The sequence below is a fragment of the Euphorbia lathyris genome, chromosome 2 (genome assembly GCF_963576675.1).
Source record: "Euphorbia lathyris chromosome 2, ddEupLath1.1, whole genome shotgun sequence".
Taxonomy (NCBI): Eukaryota; Viridiplantae; Streptophyta; class Magnoliopsida; order Malpighiales; family Euphorbiaceae; genus Euphorbia; species Euphorbia lathyris.
In genome coordinates, this window is record NC_088911.1 from 23,562,267 (window position 1) to 23,588,956 (window position 26,690).

The following is a 26,690-nucleotide window of genomic DNA, read 5'->3' on the forward strand; positions in this document are numbered from 1 at the left end:
TAAAACATTTAAAAACGTGAGACAAAAATCTCAGTAAGAAACTATCCGCTATAAAAACTCATAAAATCATAACTTGCTCAAATATCCTTTCACAATCAAATTCCAAACTATTTCATAACCAAAAATCATTTGGCTTCAATTAGCCCTTTTGTATGATAAAAATCATATTTGGACTTCAATCCAAAATAATAACAATAATAACCGCAACAGATTTCTCAATCCAAACACAATTCGTAAGAAATCATCAAATTCATTTTGTTCAATATAGATTTATATTGAAACCCAAAACATATATGTATATATGTAAATCAACCAAATTAAGCCTTAACTCAACATAATCAAGTAAAATCCGAAATTCACATAGAAGCATAGTGAATAGCTTCATTTGAACCATAATTTCACAATAAAAAGCAAAATCAGGAAAAAACCTAATTTTATAAAATTCCTGCATAACCCTAAAATATCAATTTCTGAAACTTCTTTGATTATATATATATCTGTATACATAAAATTCAAAATATAGTTGATAGGTACTTACCTTGGCTATTAATTGAAAACCACAAACTCGTTCAATTCGCCTCTAAACTCTGTCTAAGCCATTTCCCTCCAAACACTGCCGAAACTCACAAACTCTTCGGCTAGGACTTAGATCTATGTATAAGATGCTATGGTTCCAATTTCGAATGATTCGGACGGTCGAATCTCCGTAAATCAAAGAAACGGTGGAGAAACGGTTCCTGAACGGCGAAGAAAGATGAAGGGGCGGAAAAAGAAAGAAAAAGAAAATAAGGATGATGATGATCACTGACTCCGATTCAATATATATCCAAATACGACAATTATCACATTTGATCATCCATCTTTCTATAATCTTTTAAAATTTATCATAACTTTTAATTTACACATAAAAACATCAAATTAACTCCAAATTTTTCCTATAACACCAAATAAAAATCATACACCTAATAATTATCATATATACTAATATCAAAATATAAATTCTAGAAATTTAGTCACGGACGTGACAATTCTCCCCACCTTAAGAAATTTCGTCCTCGAAATTCATATTCTCTAGTCTATCTTAATTTCCTTCCGAAACCATTTTCAAATTATCAAGATTCCTCATAATCATCATAAGACCACAAATTCTTTCCTTCCATTAACTCCATCATTTATCCATATCCATATCACTGTAACAATTATGTATACATAACTCTTAGTAACTCTAAACTTCAACCTAGTTAGTTCCATCACCAATAAATCCACAATAAAACTTCAAATATCAGATATTCAATTTTATATGATATGATACACTTTATATTCATATCTCCGTATCAGTAAACCAAATCTCACTTTAATAGATTTAAATCACAATTGATTTCATCAATTGCATATATATCAATTATATTTCACCTATCTCCAAGTTCTACAGACTTAAAAAATATCACTTTGGAACAGCTAATATGTGTGATATTATATTTTCCTTAACCTTTAAATAATCTGAATCAATGATTTGCATCAACATATAATCTTACTTCATCATAATAATAATACTTATATCTATAATTTTTCACTCCAATCATGATGAATATGAACTCCAAGTCATCATCATCAATCAAATATAAACCTTATATCGATAACATATTTCCTCTATGAATTTCCTCTATGAATATCACCTTGACTTATGTATTTTCGTAAAACCTCTATAATCAAATCCTGACAATAAGAAAAATCAATATAAACCATTCTTATACCCATCATCCTACATCACATTAATAACTCCAAATAAATTTAAGCTTCTCATCAAACTATATGGATAACAAATACGCTTTACTTAGATCGCAATGTGAAAGTTTTTGAAATCTCCAAGCAATATCCTCAAACACAATAAAAACCTAAAATTTTTATAATGTCATTCAATTTCTTTATTTGATCTATAACTACTCAATTTGATCTCTATGTAAATTTAGACTATAATCCTCGAAACTTCAATCTCTTCTTCAAACCATAAAATCGTATACCCAAGGAAGATAGAGTACCTAAATTACGATAATCAATGTTTTTTTCCTCCAAACTCCAAATAATATCTTTACACCCATAAAAGTCAATAAATCTATAAATCATTCGATTTTCTTATTTGACCTGTAAACACTCAATTCGATCCTTATATAATCTGAAACCATATTCACACAAATTGCAACTAAAAATAGCTTCTTTCATCTTTATCTCTTAATTTGCTACCTCAAACTGTGCTTAAGATCAGAAAAATTTGTCCTCAAAATTCATATCTTAATTAGTTCCTCAAACACTATTTAAGCTTACCAAATTTTCATATGTAATCATCAAATCATGAACTCCAAATATATTCTCCCACTTTACTTCTCATTGATCACTAACATCGGTATCTCTCTAAACATCATTTATATAACTCTCAATCATTCTAAACCTCAACTCCATGAAGTTCAACAATAAATCTGCACTTTGAATTCGGATATCATTTATTCAAATTAAGATTCCATAACTTGTTAAACTCTTTTCATAACCAATTTATAATCAACCTCCAAAACAATTATTGAAATCTCCACATTATCGCTTTCTTAATCACATATATATTAACTCCAAAACTCATCATATCATTTCAAAGTCTCCTAACCTTACTTCACATCTAAGATACATATATTTTATAAACCAGTAGCAGTGTCTCTCAAATAAGGAGAAAAATCAAAACAGAAACCAAATTCTGGTTTAACGCTAAAATGACCAACATATGCCGTTTTCAGCATAACTTTTTCATACGGAGTCCGATTAAGGCGATTCAAAAACCCTTAGAAACGTAAGATAATAATAAAGAACTTTCATTTAGGACTCCATGACAGATTCGGCCTATATCTGGTAGAAAAATGCATCAGAAGATTAAGATACGGATCTGATTCTCCCGCAACACCTATATAGACAATTCTCTATTATCTCTGGATGTTCATACACCCAATATTTTACTAACCATCAAATCTCATGTCTACCCTTCATTAGCTAGTTACTCAATCCTCGAAAAATTTCAATCGATTATTTCTTAGCTTTCACCAAATATCCATAGTCCTCAAGTACTATCAATTATTTTTTTAGCTATCACCAAATATCCATATTCCTCAATTACTATCAACCTTAGGTCCGAAGAATTTAACCTAGAGCTCTGATACCAAACTGTCACACCCGACCCTAAATGACCTCAATAGGCATCGGGCGTGAAATAGAAAGATCACAATCAACACTTATGAGTCTCCAACCTCGCCTAATCGGTCGGTAACCTTCTCTATATCCTGTACTTTATCACCTAAAAACAGTAAAACATTTAAAAACGTGAGACAAAAATCTCAGTAAGAAACTATCCGCTATAAAAACCAACTTTACTTAACATAGCTACATATATACCTTTAGAAAAGGATTTAATCAAAACATTATTAAATATACTCAAAACCAAAGTTCATAATATAGTCAAAGTAGTAAACCAAAAACCATTTATATATAATCTTGTATCGACTCTTGAGTTCAAAACCTTATTAAATAGTATAATCAAATAAGCGTTTTATCAAACCCAAATCGTAATCAATAAAACGTAAAACCTTATATCAAAATCAATCATAACGGAAAACATAATCCAAATGAACTTAAAACATTGTATCCATCCTCGAGTTTCTCCCCTTAAGTATTAATCCATAACCACATATATAGTCGAGACGTCTCTTAACATTGCCTATCCCATATGGTCTTACCCGACACTTCTTTGCCATACCCAATAGGTCTTTCAAACTGTGTACACAGGCCATGTCCCTCACTGAACATGGTCTTCAAATATGGAACCACCGATCCTGATAGCTCTCGATGGATATAAAATCATAAAATCATAAAATCATAACTTGCTCAAATATCCTTTCACAGTCAAATTCCAAACTATTTCATAACCAAAAATCATTTGGCTTCAATTAGCCCTTTTGTATGATAAAAATCATATTTGGACTTCAATCCAAAATAATAACAATAATAACCGCAACAGATTTCTCAATCCAAACACAATTCGTAAGAAATCATCAAATTCATTTTGTTCAATATAGATTTATATTGAAACCCAAAACATATATGTATATATGTAAATCAACCAAATTAAGCCTTAACTCAACATAATCAAGTAAAATCCGAAATTCACATAGAAGCATAGTGAATAGCTTCATTTGAACCATAATTTCACAATAAAAAGCAAAATCAGGAAAAACCCTAATTTTATAAAATTCCTGCATAACCCTAAAATATCAATTTCTGAAACTTCTTTGATTATATATATATCTGTATACATAAAATTCAAAATATAGTTGATAGGTACTTACCTTGGCTATTAATTGAAAACCACAAACCAGTTCAATTCGCCTCTAAACTCTGTCTAAGCCATTTCCCTCCAAACACTGCCGAAACTCACAAACTCTTCGGCTAGGACTTAGATCTATGTATAAGGATGCTATGGTTCCAATTTCGAATGATTCGGATGGTCGAATCTCCGTAAATCAAAGAAACGGTGGAGAAACGGTTCCTGAACGGCGAAGAAAGATGAAGGGGCGGAAAAAGAAAGAAAAAGAAAATAAGGATGATGATGAAAGAAAAAGAAAATAAGGATGATGATGATCACTGACTCCGATTCAGTATATATCCAAATACGACAATTATCACATTTGATCATCCATCTTTCTATAATCTTTTAAAATTTATCATAACTTTTAATTTACACATAAAAATATCAAATTAACTCCAAATTTTTCCTATAACACCAAATAAAAATCATAAACCTAATAATTATCATATATACTAATATCAAAATATAAATTCTAGAAATTTAGTCACGGACGTGACATCTAACTGGAAGCAAGTGAACCTTTCCAGCTTGAACCTTTTGTCTAACGTAGTGGCAGTCCAGTTCAATATGTTTCATCCTCTCATGGAACACGCTATTTTTAGCAATGTGAATAGCAGAAATATTGTCACAGTATAGAGTCGGAGGATGTGATTCTATCATATGCAGGTCGTTAAGTAAGTATTGAAGCCATTGGACTTCGCCACAAGTGAGGGACATAGCCCTGTATTCGGCTTCCGAAGAAGACTTGCTAATAGTTTGTTGCTTTTTGGATTTCCACGATATAAGTGACTGTCCTATGAACGTGCAGAAACCCGTGATTGATTTCCTGGTTTCCGTGCAATTGGCCCAGTCAGAATCAGTATATGCTTTGATATGAATATCAGAATTAGCATACAGCATAATGCCTTGTGCAGGGTTGCCTTTTAAGTATCTAAGAACTCTATGTGCAGCAGCAAGATGTAACTCAGTAGGTTTATCCAGGTTTTGAGAAAGTTGCTGGACAGTATAACTAAGGTCAGGTCTGGTATTAGTGAGATACAATAACTTGCCTACTAATATCCTGTACGAAGTAATGTCCTCTAGTAAAGGTGAACTAGTATAATCAATTCTAGTCATTGACATGGGCGTAGAACATGATTTGCATTATAAAAATCCAAACTCCGCAAGCATGTCAAGAACATACTTCCTTTGACACAAATGTATCCCATTAGAAGTCCTAGATACCTCAATTCCTAAAATGTACTTGAGCTTTCCTAAGTCTTTAATAGTAAATTCCCTATTTAAGAATGCTTTCACCTCTTTTATGTCATCATGACTATCACTCGCAAGGATTAAATCATCTACATAGACAGTGATAGCAATGAACCTATTATTTTTCTTTCTAATAAAAAGAGAAGGATCAGTAAGGGATTTGGTAAAACCTATGGATTGCAAAGCAGTAGCAAGCTTAATGTTCCATTTCCTACTGGCTTGTTTAAGCCCATATAAGGACCTGGTCAACCTACAACTAGGATTAGGGACATCAGTACTTACGCCAGGGGGTAATTTCATATAAATTTCCTCCTCAAGGTCCCCGTGCAAAAACGCGTTGTTAACATCAAGTTGTTCTAAGTGCCATCCTTTGATGGCAGCACAAGCAATAAGAACCCTTATAGTGGTTAACTTCGCAACAGGGGAAAACGTATCAAGAAAATCCACTCCCTCCTGTTGAGTAAAGCCCTTGGCTACTAACCTAGCTTTATACCTATCTATTGTCCCATCACTCCTTCTTTTTATTCTAAAAGTCCACTTACAATCCACCTCCCTTTTATCCTCAGGTTTAGAGCATATTGTTGAAACACCTTTCCACATAATTTTGATTTGACAAAATTGTTTAAGTGTAATTAAAAAATATTCTAAACACACTAAGTTTAAATGCTTTGATTTATTCTACTAATGTGTTTGTTCAATGTTGAGTTAAATTGTTTATAAGACACAAAGATTAAAAGCCCCAAAGCCCAATACAGAAGTCAAAGCCCAAGTCAAACAGTTTAAGGCAACTCGGCCCGCATATGTCAAAACGTTGTCGTTATGTACAAAACGCAGCTCAGCGGAAGAAGGATCTAGCAGACCTTCGTTGAACAACTTCGGGACGAAGCTGCTGAGTTGATTCGACAAAGAGTACAAGACAGCAGCTGAGCAAGAACAACTTCCAGATAAAGTGTTTCCACTTTAGGTAAAGTTCAGAAGACATAGAATGCTGTCTAGTTGACCTTACCATAAATGGAGAGACATTCTGCCGAGCTAACCAAAAGCTGACCGAGGACAGAAGATACTCAAATCTGATTGGCCGAGAGCTCTGAGCAAGACTGGGTGACAACGACAGGAAGCCGTTTCCCTCCAACGGTTATTTCGAAATTCGAAATGACCGATGCCTCAGACGTCTCTATAAATAGAGCCCTTCAGTTGCTTCATTCAAATAACAGAACTTGATCAAGCCATTACGCTGACCAAAATTCTACTCAAAGTTCTGCTAGAAAAAGCAAAGCAATCTTACACCAAATTTCATATCTTTTGTGTAAAAGTCTAGAGTGATTATTCAATCATCTAAGGTGTCTTAGCAATCGTTGTTTAGGACAAACACTTATCATTTCTAGAGATTAGAAAGGAGAGGCTGAGTACTCGGTTATAGTACTCAGCGAGAGATTAGGATTGAGTAGAGGTATAGAGGAAGGTACTCTTGTTATACTCAGTTTCTAAGATTGTAAAAGGTTTGGTGCTCTACCGTTAAAGAGCTCAGTAGAGAATTCAAAATCTCGGAACGTGTTCCGAGGACAGGACGTAGGCTTGGAGCCCGAACCTGGATAAATCTGCTGAGTAACATATTTCTAACCTTAAACTCCTTTATATATTTATTGCTTGCTTAAACAAAAACTGACCAAGTAAAGAGGTCAAACTGAGTTGTGCGCATTGAATATCTGAGCTCAGGAATAGACTCTAAGTGCTATCTCCTGAATCAAGTAAAGAAACTGACCTAGTCACCAGTTGACTAAACCAGTATCTTGCTATTCACTCAGCGCCGCTGTTAAAACCTTTTTCTCACGAAAAAGAAGTCTGCCCTAACTAAAAATTTTAAATAGTTCCTAACCCCCCCTTGGAACTATACTTGTAACGTTATAAGGGACCAACAAGTGGTATCAGAGCTTAAAAGCTCACTGTAAAAGGTTTAACCACCTTGAGCTGATCCCCACTATGGGCGAAAACAGCACTCGGTTTCTTCCAGGAAACCAAACAACTCAGATCTTACCTAAGGGGTTGTCCATTACTCGGCCTCCCCTATTCTTCGGGTCTAACTATACCTTTTGGAAGAATAGGATGAAAAATTTCATTCAGGCTACAAATATGAGTGCCTGGCTATCCATAGTCCAAGGTCCATTTGTACCTATCGAAGTTGTGGCTGGCCAAATAGTTGTTAAAGCTGAGGCCAAATGGACAGAGGATGATCTCAAGAAGCTACAAAATCATGCTTCGGCTATAAACATGCTTCACTGTGCGCTCGATGCTGCAGAATATAATAAAATTTCAGGTTGTGAGTCGGCGCAAGAGATCTGGAAGAAGCTGGAGGTCACCTATGAAGGAACCAATAAAGTAAAGGAGTCCAAGGTGAACCAGCAAATGAGACTGTACGAGCTGTTCGAAATGAACAATGATGAGGGAATATCTGACATGAATGCAAGGTTTACCAACATCATCAATGAGCTTAAGAGACTTGGGAAGATCTTCACTGAGGAAGAATAAGTCAAGAAGATACTCAGGAGCCTTCCCAAAGATTGGCAAGCAAAGAAGACCGGTGTTGAGGAAGCTCAAGACTTAACCACCTACAAATGTGATGAGCTCATCGGCTCGCTGCTGACCCATGAGATCTCGATGAAGAATTTCGAGGTGAAGGAAAAGTCTGAAGACAAGAAGCAAAAATCTCTTATCATGAAAGCTGACTCCACTGATGGGAGCTCAACAGATGATGAGGAGATGGCTATGTTCACAAGGAAGATGAAAAGGCTGTTCAGAAAGAATGACAAATATTCTAAGAAGCCTTACAGAAAGTTTGATAAGTATAAAGCTGAGTCCAGCGATAGCAAATACAAGAACGACAACTCAAAGCCCGTTACAAGCTTTGAATGTCATCAAACTGGCCATATCAAGTCAAGCTGAGGAAAGAAAAGAAGAACGGTAAAAAGGCAATGGTGGCAATATGGAGCGACAGTGATGAGTCTTCATCAACAGAAGCTGAGGCCACCGAGTCAGCAAAGATATGCTTCATGGCTGACGAACTTGCTGAGCCGTGCGTCTCTGAGCATGCTGACCCCTCCACGGCATCTGACGATGAGGAGCAATCAAATGAGGTAATATCACTTCCCCAGCTCAGAAACGAAATGGGTAATGCCCTGAGTGACCTCTATACACTTGTCAAAAAGTGTAATAAGAAAATTAGAGCACTCAGCAGGCGCTGTGACGAGGTTGAAGAGGTCAAGCTAAGTGACCTCAGATTCCTTCTTCAGGACAACTCAACTTTGCATGATAACATGGAAATCATACATAAGTCTGTCTCTGAAGTCCAATCAGATTCAAAGAAACTGAGAAAGGACGTCACAAATATCCAGAACCAACTAAAGGTTCAAAACAAAATAAATATTCCTCTGAATGCTCAGTACCGAAGTACTGGTCAGCAGAGATGGAATCCCCAGCGGAATGTCCAGTGTGACTTCTGTGGGAAGAAAGGACACACCACAAAGGTGTGCTGGCACGCTCAGCACTGGGGTGCTGACCAGTCAGTGAGAAATCCTAAACGGAAAGTCAGCTGTGACTTCTGTGGAAAGAATGGCCATACTGTCCAAGTATGTCGGCACAAAATAAAATATGATGCTTTACCTGTTGAACCTAACAAGCAAGGACCCAAAAAGAATTGGGTACCTAAAAGTAACTAGTTACAATGCAGGTAAGCCTGAGGTGTGCTGAGAAGTCAAAGATGTGGTATATTGACAGCGCATGCTCGAGGCACATGACTGGTGATGAAACTCAGTTCATCACGTTTGAGCGTAAACGAGGAGGAAGTGTAAGTTTTGGAGACAACAAAAAGGGTAAGATAGTAGGGTCAGGAACCATCGGAGGTAATCCTATTATTGAGTCAGTCTCCCTAGTCAGCGGACTCAAATATAACTTACTCATCGTAGCTCAGCTATGTGACAATGGGAGAAAGGTTATATTTGATGCTACTGGATGTAAAATATACGAGGGAAAAACAAATGAGTTAATTTTAACTGCCCCTCGGATTGATAATGTCTTTATGTTAGACTTAGAGAAAAAGTTTTCAAAAACTGTATCCTTAGTTTCAAAGGAAGAAAATTCCTGGCTATGGCACAGGAGACTTGGTCATGTAACCATGGACCTCCTGGCCAAATTAGCAAGAAAGCAATTGGTTGAGGGACTGCCTGAACTTAGATTTGAAAAAGATCAATTATGCCACGCTTGCCAAGCTGGAAAACAAACCAAACAATCTTTTCATAGCAAAAACATTATCTCAACTAAGCGTCCGTTAGAATTACTACACTTGGATCTCTTCGGTCCAGTCTAGCCGCTGAGTCTGGGTGGAAGAAGATTTTCCTTAGTCATTGTAGATGACTTCTCTCGGTACACTTGGGTCATCTTGCTGAGTAGCAAGGATGAGACCTTTGAGACATTTTCAAATTTGGTTAGAAAACTTGAAAATGATAGAGACCTAAAACTGGCTCACATCCGAAGTGATAATGGTGGAGAATTCAAAAACCAACAGTTTGTTGAATTCTGTGAAGACAGCGGCATTGACCATAACTTTTCTGCTTCTAGAACGCCTCAACAAAATGGGGTTGTTGAAAGGAAAAACAGAACACTGGTTGAAATAGCCAGGACAATGCTGAGTGAGCATAGGCTTCCAAAGTACTTTTGGGGAGAAGCTGTTAACACAGCGTGCTATATTCTTAATAGGGCTCTTGTTAGACCTATACTAAAGAAAACCCCCTATGAGCTTTGGAAAGGAAGAAAGCCCAACATTGGATACTTTCGTGCCTTTGGCTGTAAATGTTTTATTTTAAACACCAAAGATAGCCTAGCTAAATTTGACTCAAAAGCTGATGAAGCTATCTTTTTAGGCTACTCAACAAACAGCAAAGCATACAGAGTTTTCAATAAATGAACTCAAGTTTTAGAAGAGTCAGTACATGTTGAGTTCGATGAAACTAACCCTACAGGAAGACATTTGGCGCTGACTGAGGATGATCCACACTCAGTACCCGCTGATCAAGATACAGCCGCTGAGTCATTCCCTCAAGGGCTGACCAAAGGTAAAAGTGAACCAAATATAGTTTTCACTGACCAATCTTCACCTGCAGAGATTGTTGAAACACAGACAGCACAAGACATAAATCTACCAAAAGAGATAAGGATACCAAGAGGTCACTCAGAGAGTGCTATTCTTGATGCCGCTGAGAATACCCTGATGACAAGAAACCAACTCAAGAGGTACCTCAGCAATGTAGCCTTCGTCTCAGTTCAGGAACCTAAGAACTTCGCTAATGCTGAGGAAGATGAATTCTGGATGAGCGCAATGCAAGAGGAACTTGACCAATTCAGAAGAAATGATGTATGGGAGCTAGTGCCACATCCAAGGAGTCAGAAGACCATTGGAACAAGATGGGTCTTCCGCAACAAGCTGGATGAGCAAGGAAACGTAGTCAGGAACAAAGCAAGGCTTGTAGCTCAGGGCTACAGTCAGCAAGAAGGTATTGACTATGGTGAGACCTTTGCCCCAGTGGCAAGGCTAGAGGCTATTAGAATTTTATACGCTTATGCAAGCTATATGAACTTTAAACTGTTTCAAATGGATGTTAAGAGTGCATTCCTTAATGGAGTTATAAACGAGGAAGTTTATGTTAATCAACCTCCAGGGTTTGAGGATCCTAAATTCCCAAACCACGTTTATAAACTCAAAAAGGCTCTGTACGGCCTCAAGCAAGCACCACGTGCTTGGTATGAGAGGCTGACCAGTTTCCTGCTGACTAGAAACTATGTCATGGGCAAAGCTGATACAACCTTATTCATTAAGAGAAAGGGTAAAGATACCCTGCTGGCTCAAATATACGTTGATGATATTATTTTCGGTGCTACTAATGAGTCAATGTGCAAGGAATTTAGCAAGCAAATGCAGACTGAGTTCGAAATGTCGATGATGGGAGAACTAAACTTCTTCCTTGGACTTCAAATCAAACAAGGGAAAAATGGCATCTTCATCAGTCAAGCTAAATATGCCAAGGAGATATTGAAGAAATATGATCTTGAAAATTGCAAGCCAATATCCACTCCTATGGGCACTGATACTGTCCTCTGCGCTGACGAGAATGGTAAGTCGGTAGACAGCAAATTATATCGAGGTATGATAGGCTCTCTACTTTACTTAATAGCAAGTAGATCGGACATTCAGTTCTCAGTATGCTACTGTGCTAGATATCAATCTAACCCTAAGGAATCACATTACATAGCTATAAAAAGAATCCTTAGATATTTGCAAAGCTCAGTGAACGCAGGTTTATGGTATCCCAACACTCATAGCTTTACACTCGTTGGATACACTGACGCTGACTATAGTCGAGACAAGCTAGAACGGAAAAGCACCTCTGGAGGATGTCATTTCTTAGGAAGCTGTCTTGTATCCTGGTTCAGCAAGAAGCAGGCGTCAGTAGCCTTATCTACCACTGAAGCTGAGTACATTGCTGTTGGACACTGTGTTGCTCAAGTCCTATGGATTAAGCAACAGCTTGAAGACTATGGTGTTCAAACAAAGACAATTGAGGTCAAATGTGACAACAAAAGTGCAATTGATCTATCAAAGAACCCAATTCAACATAGCAGGATGAAGCATGTTAGCATAAGACATCACTTCATTAGAGACCATGTACTCAAGGGTGAGATAAAGCTGACCTATGTCCCAACGGATGAGCAGCTTGCGGATATCTTCACGAAGCCACTGGCTCGTGAGCAGTTCAGCATACTGAGAGAAGCCATTGGTATGTTTAATCCTCTTCAGTAAATTCCTGTTCTAAATGTAAATTTATGTTGAGTGAATTACTACGCTGAATGATTTATGCAAATGCATGCTGAGTGATTGTTATGCTGAGTACTTAACGCAAAATATATATCAATACTGAGTAAATGTGCACACCGAGTAGTAATCTCAAACTGAGAAATCATCCTTTTATATACTACTGACCACTCAGAATATAAAACGCTTAGTATTCTAAACGCCGAGTGTTAGATCCGTTGCATTAAATGCAAAAGCACGCGAATAGCCACCTAGGATGACGTATGCGCCGAATGTGTCATAAAAGCCAGGATTATTGTCGGTTCACAATCCCAAGGCAAAACTAACACATGGATTCGATAAGATCCACTTTTCACCGCTATAAATAAAGGGCAAATCCCCATTGTTATCTCTTTACTTTTACCGAATTCTCTGGCAAAGCATTCTCTCTCTAAAAAATCTCAAAGCTTCCCAATATTTTTCTGAAACTATGACTAAGGTTTCCGTTAACATCTCCGGTGCCGGTCACCCCAAGACCAGTTCTGATGAACCGTCCAGGCAAGCTACTTCGCCTGAAACTACAAAGGTCACTACGCCGAGCAAAGGCAAAGCTGGCCTAGCCACCTCATCTAAAGGAAAGCCGACCAAGGTCAGAACCTACACCAAAGTTTTCGCAGATGTTAGAGAATGGAAGATAGACTTCTCTAGATGGGTCTCAGAAGCCTTCGTAAAAACTGAGCAACCCTTCTGCGAATGGATATCGAAGAATGGCTGGACCGAGCTGTTCTCCATTAGAGATCACACCTACCCTAACCTAGTAAGGGAGTTCTACCACAACCTCCGAGTTGCCAATGATAACCAGGACTATCTGGTAACTGTGGTAAAGGAAAAGACCATTTTTATAAACCCTACCTATCTTGCTAACTTGCTGAAGTTAAAGAATGAGGGAACAAAACTGAGGTGGTCTGGGGATCACGAAGGAACTGGGTACAATACCACCTTCTGCAAGCCCGTTGGCCACTCTGGAGAAATCTCCAGCACCTCAATGGGTCAGCACCAAAAGATGGCCCACTATCTGCTGACCTACTTCATTTATCCCAAGATCAACTGCACCACCTCAGCAACGAATTTTGAGCAATGCTTCATATGGCATATGCTGACATACAAGCCGATTAACATGCCAGTATTCTTGATTACTGGTTTCTTAAGGAGCACTGGAACTCTCAGGCTGGGCTCGCTCATCACCAGAATCCTCATAGATCATCAAATTGATCTATCTGAGGAAACTAAGGCTAGAGGATCTGAGATAACCGCTGCTTCGCTGAGGGCTTTAAAGTACAATCAGCCAATTAAGAAAGGGAAAATTACTGATGAGGCTGATGAGGAGTCAACTGTCCCAAAGAAGGGCAAAAGGACAAAGGCTCCAGTTTCCCGAAAGAGAAAAGCTGTTGGGACTCCTTCAAAGAAAGCTGAGCCTCAGGCCAAGAAGCCTAAGTCAGCTGCTGAACAAGGTCAGGAGAGACCTAAGTCAGCTGAGAAGAGAAACAGGCAAGATGAGCCTGAAATAGAGGAAAGAACAGATGCTGATGAGCAACCTCAAAAGAAGCATAAGCCTTCTACGCTGACCCCTATTGATGCTGTCCCCACTGACATCATCGTTCCTGGTGATTCTCACTACACTCAGTGTCAAGGAACTGAAGCTGAGCATCAAGAAGATGATGTGCAACTGGATGATCAGTTGATTGCACAAGTTGAGGAAGAGTTAGATGGCAATGATGAAGAAGATGATGAACAAGGAGAAGAACACAGTGATGATACTGACTCCGAGGAGACAGCTAGTGAGGTTGAAGCTGAGCCAACCAATACTGAGTTGGCTGCTGGAGAAGAACAAGAAGCTGTACAGCTTACTGCTGATCAAGAAGAAAATTCTCCCTCTCACTCAGGAGAGTCTATCCAAGCTGACACTCCTCCTCGTAGAAGAAGATTAGTTAAGGCAAGTCAGAAGTCTGTCATTGACCTTCCTGTTCAAAAACCAACTGTCCCTGACTTTGTTATCCAGAAATCGACCAAGGATCCTTCTACACTCAAGCTGAAATTTTTCAGAAAACAAACATCTTCTACTCCATCGGCTTCTCTTGAAAAGCAAGCCTCTGTTTCTTCACCAAAGGAACACGCCGACTTGAATGCTTCCGCTAACTCTACAAGACAAATGGAGCAAATTCCCGTTAATGTTGTTACTACAAGCATTGTGCTGACTTAAGACATTCCTGCTCCAGTCAGCACAGACAGCATTCGGATTAGTTCTTCTCCAATCAACACTTCTGCCGATCAATCAGCTCTACCCGAGACTCAAGTGCAGATTGAAAACACACTTCTAGTCACTGACCATGTTATTCCTCTGACTCCTCTTCCAACCGGTCATACTGAGGAAACTAGGCAAGTTAATGAAGGCTCTCTCAGCTACTTGCATGCCACCGAGTCTGGTAAAAGAATCATCGACTCGGTGCAAACATTAATTAAAGACCTTCATCAAACCACTCCACCTGCTGCTGGGTCTTCTACTGTTGAGACAACTCAGCTCTCCCACGTAACTCAGCTTCTAAATGAAGTTAAGGGATTCAAGGATTTGCTGAGTGTCATAGTCTCCATTCAAGCACAGCAACCTAAGCAGGATTCCATCACAAAGCTGGCTGAGCTCCAGCTGACAATATTTCAACACCTCAACACTCTTCAAGGTCAAGTTCAGACCTTGTCAGCTGCCAACACGTGATATGCAACTTTTGATGAAGTCAAAATGCTCTTTGCTCAGCTTCACACTGAGCAAATCAAGACCAACGAGCAAATGGTCTCCTATTCTCAATGCTCAGTGGAGCAAATTGGAGAGGTTGTTCGATTGTTGAACTTGAACAAACAAGAGATGGACACTGACGCCATGAAGACAAATGAGATATTGTCTATCACCAAACAAACCTTCAACCATGTACGTCACAGCAACATTCAGCGCCAATACTACGACTCAACCTTGCTGAAGACATTTCATCAAGTCGTTGCTGGTCTGTCAGATGCAATTACCTGGGTAGGTAAATCTCAAGCTTTCATAGTAAGCATGATCAGCGCTGCTGAACTCAATATACCAACAGAGGTCTCAGATAATGGAGTTGCTATCTTTGACGGCGTCAATGAAAGCGCCGATAGACTTAAGGAGCTGTCCACAGAACTGACCAGAGCCGTCTTAACCGACGCCTTTAGGATTCCTCCTCCCGATGCTGACAAAACGGGGGAGAAAGAACAAGCTAGAACACAGCATGAGCTTAGTCAGTCTAAGCAAAAGAAAAAGAAATAGATGTAGGCTAGCTCAGTATATGCTATGTGTGTAGTCTCTATGTTTTTCTTTTGTCTTTTATTGTATACGCTGACTACCTCTATTAATATCAATACTTGCATCTTCTTATCCAAAACCTGAGTTATGAGTTATTATATACGATACTGAGTATTAAGTTATTATGTATCTTCAATTACATCAACTATGTTTAATGCTGATAACATGTTTGACATTGACTTGTATGTTTATAAAACATTGTCTTATAAGACTCATTGAACAACAAATTACTCAGCGCCCTCTGAATGTTATAACTTCCGCTTAAACACTGAGTAAAATAGAATATGTTCCATGAGCTGACCTATATCTGAAAACTGACCTTAGACTTACTCGATTAAACCTTCAAATGTTTAGAGTAAAACTAAGTCAGTAGCTCAACCCTGACGGGGGAGTTTGCTAAGTTATATTAGGTCAACTATCATGGGGGAGCTCAATACTGAGTTCTTCGCTGAATAGTTTTGCCAACATCAAAATGGGGGAGTTTGTTGAAACACCTTTCCACATAATTTTGATTTGACAAAATTGTTTAAGTGTAATTAAAAAATATTCTAAACACACTAAGTTTAAATGCTTTGATTTATTCTACTAATGTGTTTGTTCAATGTTGAGTTAAATTGTTTATAAGACACAAAGATTAAAAGGCCCAAAGCCCAATACGGAAGTCAAAGCCCAAATCAAACAGTATAAGGCAACTCAGCCCGCATATGTCAAAACGCTGTCGTTATGTACAAAACGCAGCTCAGCGGAAGAAGGATCTAGAAGACCTTCGTTGAACAACTTCGGGACGAAGCTGCTGAGTTGATTCGACAAAGAGTACAAGACAGCAGCTGAGCAAGAACAACTTCCAGACAAAGTGTTTCCACTTTGGGTAAAGTTCAGAAGACACAGAATGCTGTCTAGTTGACCTTACCATAAATGGAGAGACATTCTACCGAGCTTACCAAAAGCTGACCGAGGACAGAAGATACTCAAATCTGATTGGCCGAGAGCTCTGAGCAAGACTGGGTGACAACGACAGGAAGCCGTTTCCCTCCAACGGTTATTTCGAAATTCGAAATGACCGATGCCTCAGACGTCTCTATAAATAGAGCCCTTCAGTTGCTTCATTCAAATAACAGAACTTGATCAAGCCATTACGCTGATCAAAATTCTACTCAAAGTTCTGCTAGAAAAAGCAAAGCAATCTTACACCAAATTTCATATCTTTTGTGTAAAAGTCTAGAGTGATTATTCAATCATCTAAGGTGTCTTAGCAATCGTTGTTTAGGACAAACACTTATCATTTCTAGAGATTAGAAAGGAGAGGCTGAGTACTCGGTTATAGTACTCAGTGAGAGATTAGGATTGAGTAGAGGTATAGAGGAAGGTACTCTTGTTATACTCAGTTTCTAAGATTGTAAAAGGTTTGATGCTCTACCGTTAAAGAGCTCAGTAGAGAATTCGAAATCTCGGAACGTGTTTCGGGGACAGGACGTAGGCTTGGAGCCCGAACCTGGATAAATCTGCTGAGTAACATATTTCTAACCTTAAACTCCTTTATATATTTATTGTTTGCTTAAACAAAAACTGACCAAGTAAAGAGGTCAAGCTGAGTTGTGCGCATTGAATATCTGAGCTCAGGAATAGACTCTAAGTGCTATCTCCTGAATCAAGTAAAGAAACTGACCTAGTCACCAGTTGACTAAGCTAGTATCTTGCTATTCACTCAGCGCCGCTGTTAAAACCTTTTTCTCACGAAAAAGAAGTCTGCCCTAACTAAAATTTTTAAATAGTTCCTAACCCCCCCCATTGGAACTATACTTGTAACGTTATAAGGGACCAACACATATCACCCAGGTCTTATTTTTACTTAAGGCTTCTAATTCTTCCTACATAGCTTGCTGCCATTCAGGATGACCAGCGGCCTGCTTATAAGTCTTAGGTTCCTGGTCAACGGAGTAGTTCTTTTGTGACCGAGAGAGTTTATCATATGAAATAACTTTGGACAACGGATGGTAAATGGCATTTTCAATGGGCGTGGTAGAATGACCCTGAGCAACAGCACAATGGTAATCCCTTAAGTATTCAGGCTGCTTAAAAGTTCTGTTCGACCTCCTAGTTCTAGGATTAAAGGAGACATTGGCAGGGGAAACCTCAATATCCTTATTGAGAGTCTCTTGAGAGATGGGGACAACATAGTTATCAGTATCTCTATCAATCAGTTCTTGGTATGGAAAGATATTTTTATAAAAAAAATGCATTTCTAGTGACAGAGATCTTGTAAGACTCTAAATTGAGGACTCTATATCCCTTGGTGCCTGAATGATATCCTAGGAACACACATTTCTCAGCCCTGGCATCAAACTTTTTCCTATCTCTATGCAGAGTGGAAGTATAACAAAGACAGCCAAATGATCTTAGATCATTGTAATCAGGAATAGAGTTGTTAAGCAGCTCATAAGGTGAAGCAAAGTTAATGACCTTGGACGGCAGCCTATTAATTATGAAAACAGCATGAGATATAAAATAGGTCCAATAAGTGATGGGTAATTTACTCTGAAATTGCAATGCTCTGGCAACATTTAGAATGTGCTGGTGTTTTCTTTCTACAAGACCATTTTGTTGCGGAGTTTCAACGCAACTGGTCTGATGTATAATACCTTTGTCAGCATAAAAGCTATCTAGTCTGAATTTAGGGCCATTGTCAGTCCTAACAATTTTTATTGTCTTGCTAAACTGAGTTTCTACCATGGATATAAACCGTTGAACCAAAACGGATATAACAGACTTAACCTGAACAAAGAAAACCCAAGTGTGCCTAGAGTAATCGTCAACCATAGTGAGGAAGTATTTATTTCCATTAACACTGGTGTTAGTCGGACCCCATATATCCATATGAACCATATCAAAACAACTGCTGGTTTTGGAATTACTGATGGGAAATGCAGGCTTCTTTTGTCTAGCTAGATGACATACATCACAAACAAAATTACCAATGCTCAAATTTCCAATATGCTTGTTAATGTGTGCAAAGCTAGATTTTCCTATATGTCCAAAATGATTATGCCACATCAAAGTATTGCTATTATTATCACAACTACTCAAGGAACCATCATACAATTGATCAACAGAACCATTGTTCACAACATTCACATTATTTATAACATGCTTATTAAAGAAAATATCAGCATTCAGGCATGGTCTGTGCAATTGATAAAGCCCATCATTAGATTTAGCTATACCAATCGTCTTCCTCGTCTGTGTATGCTGTATAAAGCAGTCACTATTAGTGAATTTAACCTCATAATTCAAGGTGCTTGTAAGCTTAGAAACCGAAATTAGATTATAGGCAAAATTAGGAACAAACAGAGTGTCATGTAGAATGAAGTCTTCAGTGAATCTAATTATGCCTATGTGCGATGCATAAATTTCAGTTTTATTAGGCAAAATAACCTTCCAATTATTCACAGGTCTTAGTTCAGAAAACATCTCTTTAATACTTGATATGTGGCAACTTGCCCCCGTATCAACTATCCAAGAGATTTTCTGAGTTCTTGCAATAAGAGACGTATGTGACATACCTTCAGTGACATTAGTCACGGGGAAAATGGACACGGTGGCGCAATTAATGTGTGATGTATTGCTTGTCGATGGAAGGAGCTTCAACAGCTGTTGAACTTGTTCACTCGAAAGCTGATGTGCGTTTGCACTAACCGGAGCTGCTCCCAAAATACCACTCTCGTTCATTTCTGTTTGATCTTCCGCATTGACAAAATTAACTCTGTTATTTCTGTTCTTGAACTTGTAGCCCGGTGGATAACCGTGTTTCTTGTAGCAACTATCCACGGTGTGATTCTTGAAGCCACAATGAGTGCAATTTTTACCATTCGAACCGAACTTCTTGTTTCCCTTAGAGTTCTGAACAAGAGCCATGAGTTCTTGAAGATCTTGAGTCTGACCTTTAGGGTTCTGAACTAGAGCGAGCAAATCTTGACCAATATTGGCCGCATCGAGAGCTTGGTTTTGACATTCATGTTGAATTATCAGGGAGAACATCTTGTTGATGTTAGGAATGGGATCAGTGACCATTATTTGAGATCGGACAGTAGCGAAAGTGTCGTTGAGCCCCTTCAAGAAACATACCACCTGATCTGCATCTCTATTATTCCTAACCGTATTCAGTGCATTACACACGCATCCTTCACAAACACAATTCGGAATATCCCCGATTGAAATATACTCATCCCAAAGCATCTGTAGTCGCGTGAAATAATCTGAAACCGATTTATTGCCCTGTTTTAACGTGTAGATCTCTCCTTGAAGTGCCGCTAGACGAAAGATGTCTGACTGTGCAAATCTTTCTTTGAGATTGGCCCAGACTCTTCTTGCATCTCCTATCCATAACACGCTTTGAGCAATTGAAGCAGATAATGACCTAACTATCCACGAAAGAACCAGATTATTGCACCTTTTCCAGCTAATGAATTGAGATGAACTGCTCGTCGGTGCCTCAATCGTGCCGTCGATAAAGTCCAGCTTGTTTTTGGATAGCAACGCCATTTTCATGTTCTGGCTCCATGAATGGTAGTCGTTGGTTCCAGATAGTGGTGGATTGACAAGAATGAGAGAGGGATTTTCACTTGAGTGAATGAAGAAGGGGCTAGACTCATCAATTCAGTTTACCATAGTGAAGAATTGATAGAAAAACAGACAAGAAGAGGAAGGAAGAACTTCCAGAAAAGAAGAGACCCGAAGATCGGGAATGAAACAGAAGAAAGATCGAGAAAAAACCCTAAAATTTAGGGAAAAAGGCGAGAAGCCTAAAATTGAGGATCAATCAATGACCGATCGTTGTAAATCTGGTGCGGAAAAGAAAAGCATATTGCTCTGATACCATCTTAACACTTATGTGAAAGGAAAATGAATCATTTCATTGATATAGATCTTGAAGAAGTGTTACAGAAAGAAAAGGAAAGAGATGAAGACTCTTGAGTTCTTCATCTAGCTTCTCGAATACAGAGAGAAGAGGAAAAAAGTAATTAAAACTAACCTATACTTACCTATTTATACTAACAGCCCTTACATTATAAGTGGGTTGTGTACAAAGCTTTTACAATAAAGTCCCTACACTATTGTACTCATAAACATAAATGTAGAATCAGTTACAACCAATTAAACCAAAATATATATTAAGAACATAGGAGAAAATTATCACAATACTATAATTAATCAGTAATTAATCATGTATGTTAACACCTCTTGAAGCACATCCCAAAAGTATGACACACCAACTTATAAATCCTTTAGATTTTCTATATTGAATTCTTAACAATTGTCTCATCCCTTATGGACTCTAGAAACCATATATGCATAGCTTTAAACACTTAATCCTTTTTATAAATTCTCAAACTTGGCCCATATCTAAAAACATAATTTTATAAATTCACATACTAGAGCCAAGCTAAATAGTCCCGTAGTTGAGTTTTTGAAAACATTGTATTGATCAATGACTTTAAATCGTAAGATTAGCATAAGAAAATGTATTTTGCATAGTGGTTACAATTTAGATTATACTAGAGTGACACGTAGTCTCAAACTCCATCTCTAACATTGTAACACGCTTAACCTTTTCAGAGTGTAGTTCAAAAAAAACCTTGTGCTTTTATGGCCATGCACGTTTATCTCTGTATAGTGAACGCTCTAGATTTTTTTTCAAAAAATTGATAGGGAGTAACCCCACTCCCAAATTCACATAGATGAACCTATCAGAAGTACTCTTATGGTTGGTTACTCCACTCCAAATGAAGTATGGATCTCATTAAAAGTTTATATACCCTCAATGTAACCCACTCATTTGGATCACATGATATCTCACACAATATCAGTCATAAACATGTTTTCAATTCTCAATCATATAAACTTCAATCTCATATAAATTTTACATATTATACATAAGAGAAAGCATTTATAATTTACAATACACGTTTAAGTCATTATCCTACACAGAGGATTTACAAAACAAAAGTACATTCACAAGACTCCAAAATGCCTAGATGAGAATGGACTGACACTGCTGGTGCGACCTTAAGCAAGAAGAACTCCACCTAACCTGTAAAATCTGTTGGCAAGGGGTGAGCTTCCTACTCAATAAACATATTACACATATATGTATATACAAGTAATGTAAAGAGCACAAACCAAAATAGGTCATCAGTACCAAGTTAGAATTTATTTATTTAGAATAGTAATACTGATTTTAGAAAGGCCTTGCTATACTTAGACAATATATATAAAATGGTCCTTGGGCCCAATCTGTATTCCGGCTCACTAAATTCGGAATACAATCATCTGTGCTACGGAGGAGTTACACTCACTCACGTACTCATATATCTCAACACATGTGCTTCCGGCTCACAATATTCGGATAGCACTCTCAACTTGGACCATTTCACATATCCATCTAAGCAAGCTCATATTCATTTATAATCCAACCATTATTCAGTTCCAGTATGTGCACAAGGCTTAACATGCCGTATTTACGCATAACACTGCAACATACTCAATCATAACACTTTCTTATCAATCATGATGTATCATAAACACTCAAACATTATCCACATCATTCACATTAGATTCAACCACATCTCACACTCAACAAGTCACAAGGCACAATACATTCATACACATATATAAGCAATATGCTTACCGTCGCACTTGGTTCGATCTATTCAACACGATCGGGTGTGCGTTCAATTGCACCTTGCCCTCCTAATGTCACATAACATTGATACAATTAGACTTAACATAAACTTAATGAAAATAGAAACTAAGGAATGCTATATGATTTACAAGACACTAATGCCACAAAGTTCATGCAATCTAATCCTTTTGTCTTAGATCATCACATGACCTACTTGCACACATTCTGCCATAACTTTCTCTATATTAATCCAAATGCCCTGATTCTTGAACCTACTGAAACTACACATATATGGGTATAACATATCCAAAATTCACTTTAATATCACTTCTACACAATATATGGCATGCAAAATGATTCGGTCCTGTTTCCAGCCAAGAAACAGACTATTCAGATTTGCATCTACCATAATTCACTCAACCTAGCTCACAATAAACACAATGGATTGCCAAATCCTTTTACAGACATATACTTCAAGTATTTAGGAACACTTTTGTATAAAGAAACTTTCTCCAATTCGGACTTTAAGATCCTCAAAATGCTACATCAACATGGCTGCCTCACATGACATTCAATTTCGAGGCAGTCATGATCCATCTAGGTTTTCTTCCTCTATATATGGAATTAAAGTCCCATATTTTACAGAGGGTTTCATAACACATATAGGAACATATTTTATTATTTATGTATCTTCAAATTCGAACAATATCAATATGAAAAACAGGCTCCAAAATGACTGAAAGCAGTACCCTAGATTTCTGTTTAGGGCACTTGATACATATCTTTCATTTGGACAGCCTAAAACCAATGAAAACAACACCAAAACTCAACAAGCTCAATCACAACTCATCCACAACAAATCCTATGATCATACCTAGGTTTTTTCAGAATCTCCAACTCATAGAAAACAAGCTAAAACAGCATACTAACCTTCAACTTGTGTCTATCACCTAGTATGCTTCCTAACTTGACTTGTTTGGCTTGAAAATGGAAGAAATTGGAAGAGTTTTGTTTGGAGGATGTTAGGGTATATCAAAGGAAGGTTTGCTGAAGTTTTGGTCGAAATTGTGGCTGGAAATGAGGAGAAATGAGTTGTATCAATCATTGTTAAAACAAAGAGGCATACTTTGTCTTACTTGAGTGACACCTCGTGCTTGCTCACAAACCTCCAATCCAGCCCTCCACAAATGTAAGTTAATCAATTTAGGACATATGAATTCATTAATTCATTCATTTAAGTCCTAACTCAATTAACCAATCGTTACATCTTAACGACACACTAATCGCCTACTAATCGCATGATAATCGCATTATGCATACAAAACTTCTACTGACAATGAGATGAATCTAAAATGTATGTATTCAATCATGAAAATATATATGAATGTGGGAAGACTCATATGTTAGGGTTTTGGGGATGTTACAGTTCTTCCCCCCTTAAAGAATTTCGTCCCCAAAATTCACTTACCAGAAGCTTCAAATAGGTAAGGATATTGTGTCCTCATATTTTCTTCTACCTCCCAAGTTGCCTCATCAAGTGTTTGATTATGACTCCATCTCACCTTAACCATTGGAATTTCACGGTTTCTAAGTCGTTTCATTTCTCATCCCAAAATCTCTAAAGGTTGCTCACGAATAGTTAAGTCTGTATTCACTATTGCAATCTCAGGTTCAGGAATCATATGACTTGGGTCTGATCTATATCTTCTCAATACTGACACATGAAATACATCATGTATTAAAGACAATTCTGGTGGTAGAGCTAACCTATAAGCCAATGGTCCAACTCTCTCAATGATCTCATAAGGCCCGATGTATCTTGGATTCAACTTCCCTCTTCTGCCAAAACGAACTATTCCTTTCCACGGGGATATTTTTAAAAACACTTTATCTCCAACTTTATATTCCATCTCCCTTCGGTGCTGATCCACATAGGCTTTCTGACGTTCCTGTGCATCTTTTAAATACTTCTTTATGACATTGATCTTCTCAACAGTTTCCTGGACTAACTCAGGTCCTTCCAATTGCCTCATTCCTTCAACATCCCAACATATAGGGCTTCTACATGGTCTTCCATATAATGCCTCATAAGGTGCCATGCCTATACTCGAATGATAACCATTATTATAAGCAAACTCCATAAGAGGTAAATGTATATCCCACTCACCTTGGAAATTAAGATCACAAGCTTTCATCATATCCTCTAAGGTCTGAATAGTTCTTTCCGATTGTCCATCTGTCTGTGGATGAAAGGCTGTACTGAAATGCAATTTTGTTCCCAATGAGTGCTGTAAACTGCCCCAAAATCTAGATGTAAATCTAGGATCACGATCTAAAACAATAGATATAGGTACTCCATGCAACCTCACTATTTGTTCCACATAAAGTCTAGCCAATTTATCCATCGAGTCTGTCTGTTGAACCGGTAGAAAGTGAGCAGATTTCGTAAGTCTACCCACTATCACCCATATACTATCGTGTCTACGCCTTGTTCTTGGTAATCCCATCACAAAATCCATAGTGATCCTCTCCCATTTCCACTCTGGTATGGTTAAAGGTTTTAGTTTTCCCACGGGAGCTTGATGTTCGGCTTTAACCTGTTGACATGTCAAACATTTGAAAACAAAATCAGATACATCTTTCTTCATTGTAGGCCACCAGTAAAAAGGTCTCAAATTTCTGTACATCTTTGTCATTCCTGGGTGCATAGCATAAGGAGAATTATGTGCTTCCTGTAGAATTTCTGATCTTAAATCTGCTACATCTGGAACACATAATCGACTACCTATCATCATAGTTCCATCATCTTCCATAGAAATATCAGGTCTTTTACCTTGTTGTACACGATCTCGCATTTTCTGTAAATAAGGATCATGCCATTGTGCTTCTTGGATCCTTTCTTTCAAATCTGGTTTTACCCGTAGTGTAGCCATCAAACCTGTTACTTCATTTACTTCTAACTGCACATCCATGGCTCGCATCTCCACTAGTGAATTTAAACTATAACTCTTCATACTAGCCACAATATCAACACTCTTTCTACTCAAAGCATCTGCAACCACATTAGCTTTTCCTGGATGGTAATCTATTGTACAATCATAATCTTTTAATAGCTCAATCCATCTCCTTTGTCTTAGGTTCAACTCCTTCTGTGTAAAGATGTACTTCAAACTCTTGTGATCAGTGAGAATCTGAAATGTCTCCCCATATAGGTAATGTCTCCATACCTTCAATGCATGGATGACTGCTGCCAACTCTAAGTCGTGTGTGGGGTAATTCATCTCATGAGGTCTCAGTTGCCTAGAAGCATATGCAATGACTTTCCCATTTTGCATTAGAACACATCCCAAACCTTGTCCCGAGGCATCTGTATAAACAACAAAGCCACCACCTTCAGAAGGTAACACTAACACTGGTGCAGAAGTCAATCTCTTCTTTAGTTCCTCAAAGCTTTGGTGACATTTATCATTCCACTGGAATACAACTCCCTTTCTCAGCAATTTAGTTAATGGACCTGCAATCAGAGAAAAACCCTCTACAAATCTCCTGTAATAACCAGCTAACCCAAGAAAACTCCTAAGCTCTGTAACGTTCTTTGGCAGTTCCCATTCATCAATAGCTTTAATTTTGGAAGGGTCGGGTTGAACCCCTTCACCTGACACCACATGACCAAGGAATACAACTTCATCCATCCAAAATTCACATTTGCTCAGCTTTGCATACATCTGATTATCTCGTAAAATTTTCAAAACAATTCTCAAATGTTGTTCATGCTCACCCACAGTCCTTGAGTACACTAGGATATCATCAATGAACACCACAACAAACTTATCTAGATATGGCTGAAAAGTCTTGTTCATTAATGCTATGAAAGCTGCAGGAGCATTAGTCAAGCCAAAAGGCATCACAAGAAACTCAAAATGACCATACCTTGTACGAAAAGCAGTTTTAGGTATGTCAGCTTCTGCAACTCTCAACTGCCAATAGCCCGATCTTAGATCAATCTTTGAAAAATGACGAGCTCCTCTAAGCTGATCTAGCAAATCATCAATCCGAGGCAATGGATACTTGTTTTTCACTGTCATTCTATTCAGTTGTCTGTAATCAATACACAATCGCATACTTCCATCTTTCTTCTTCACAA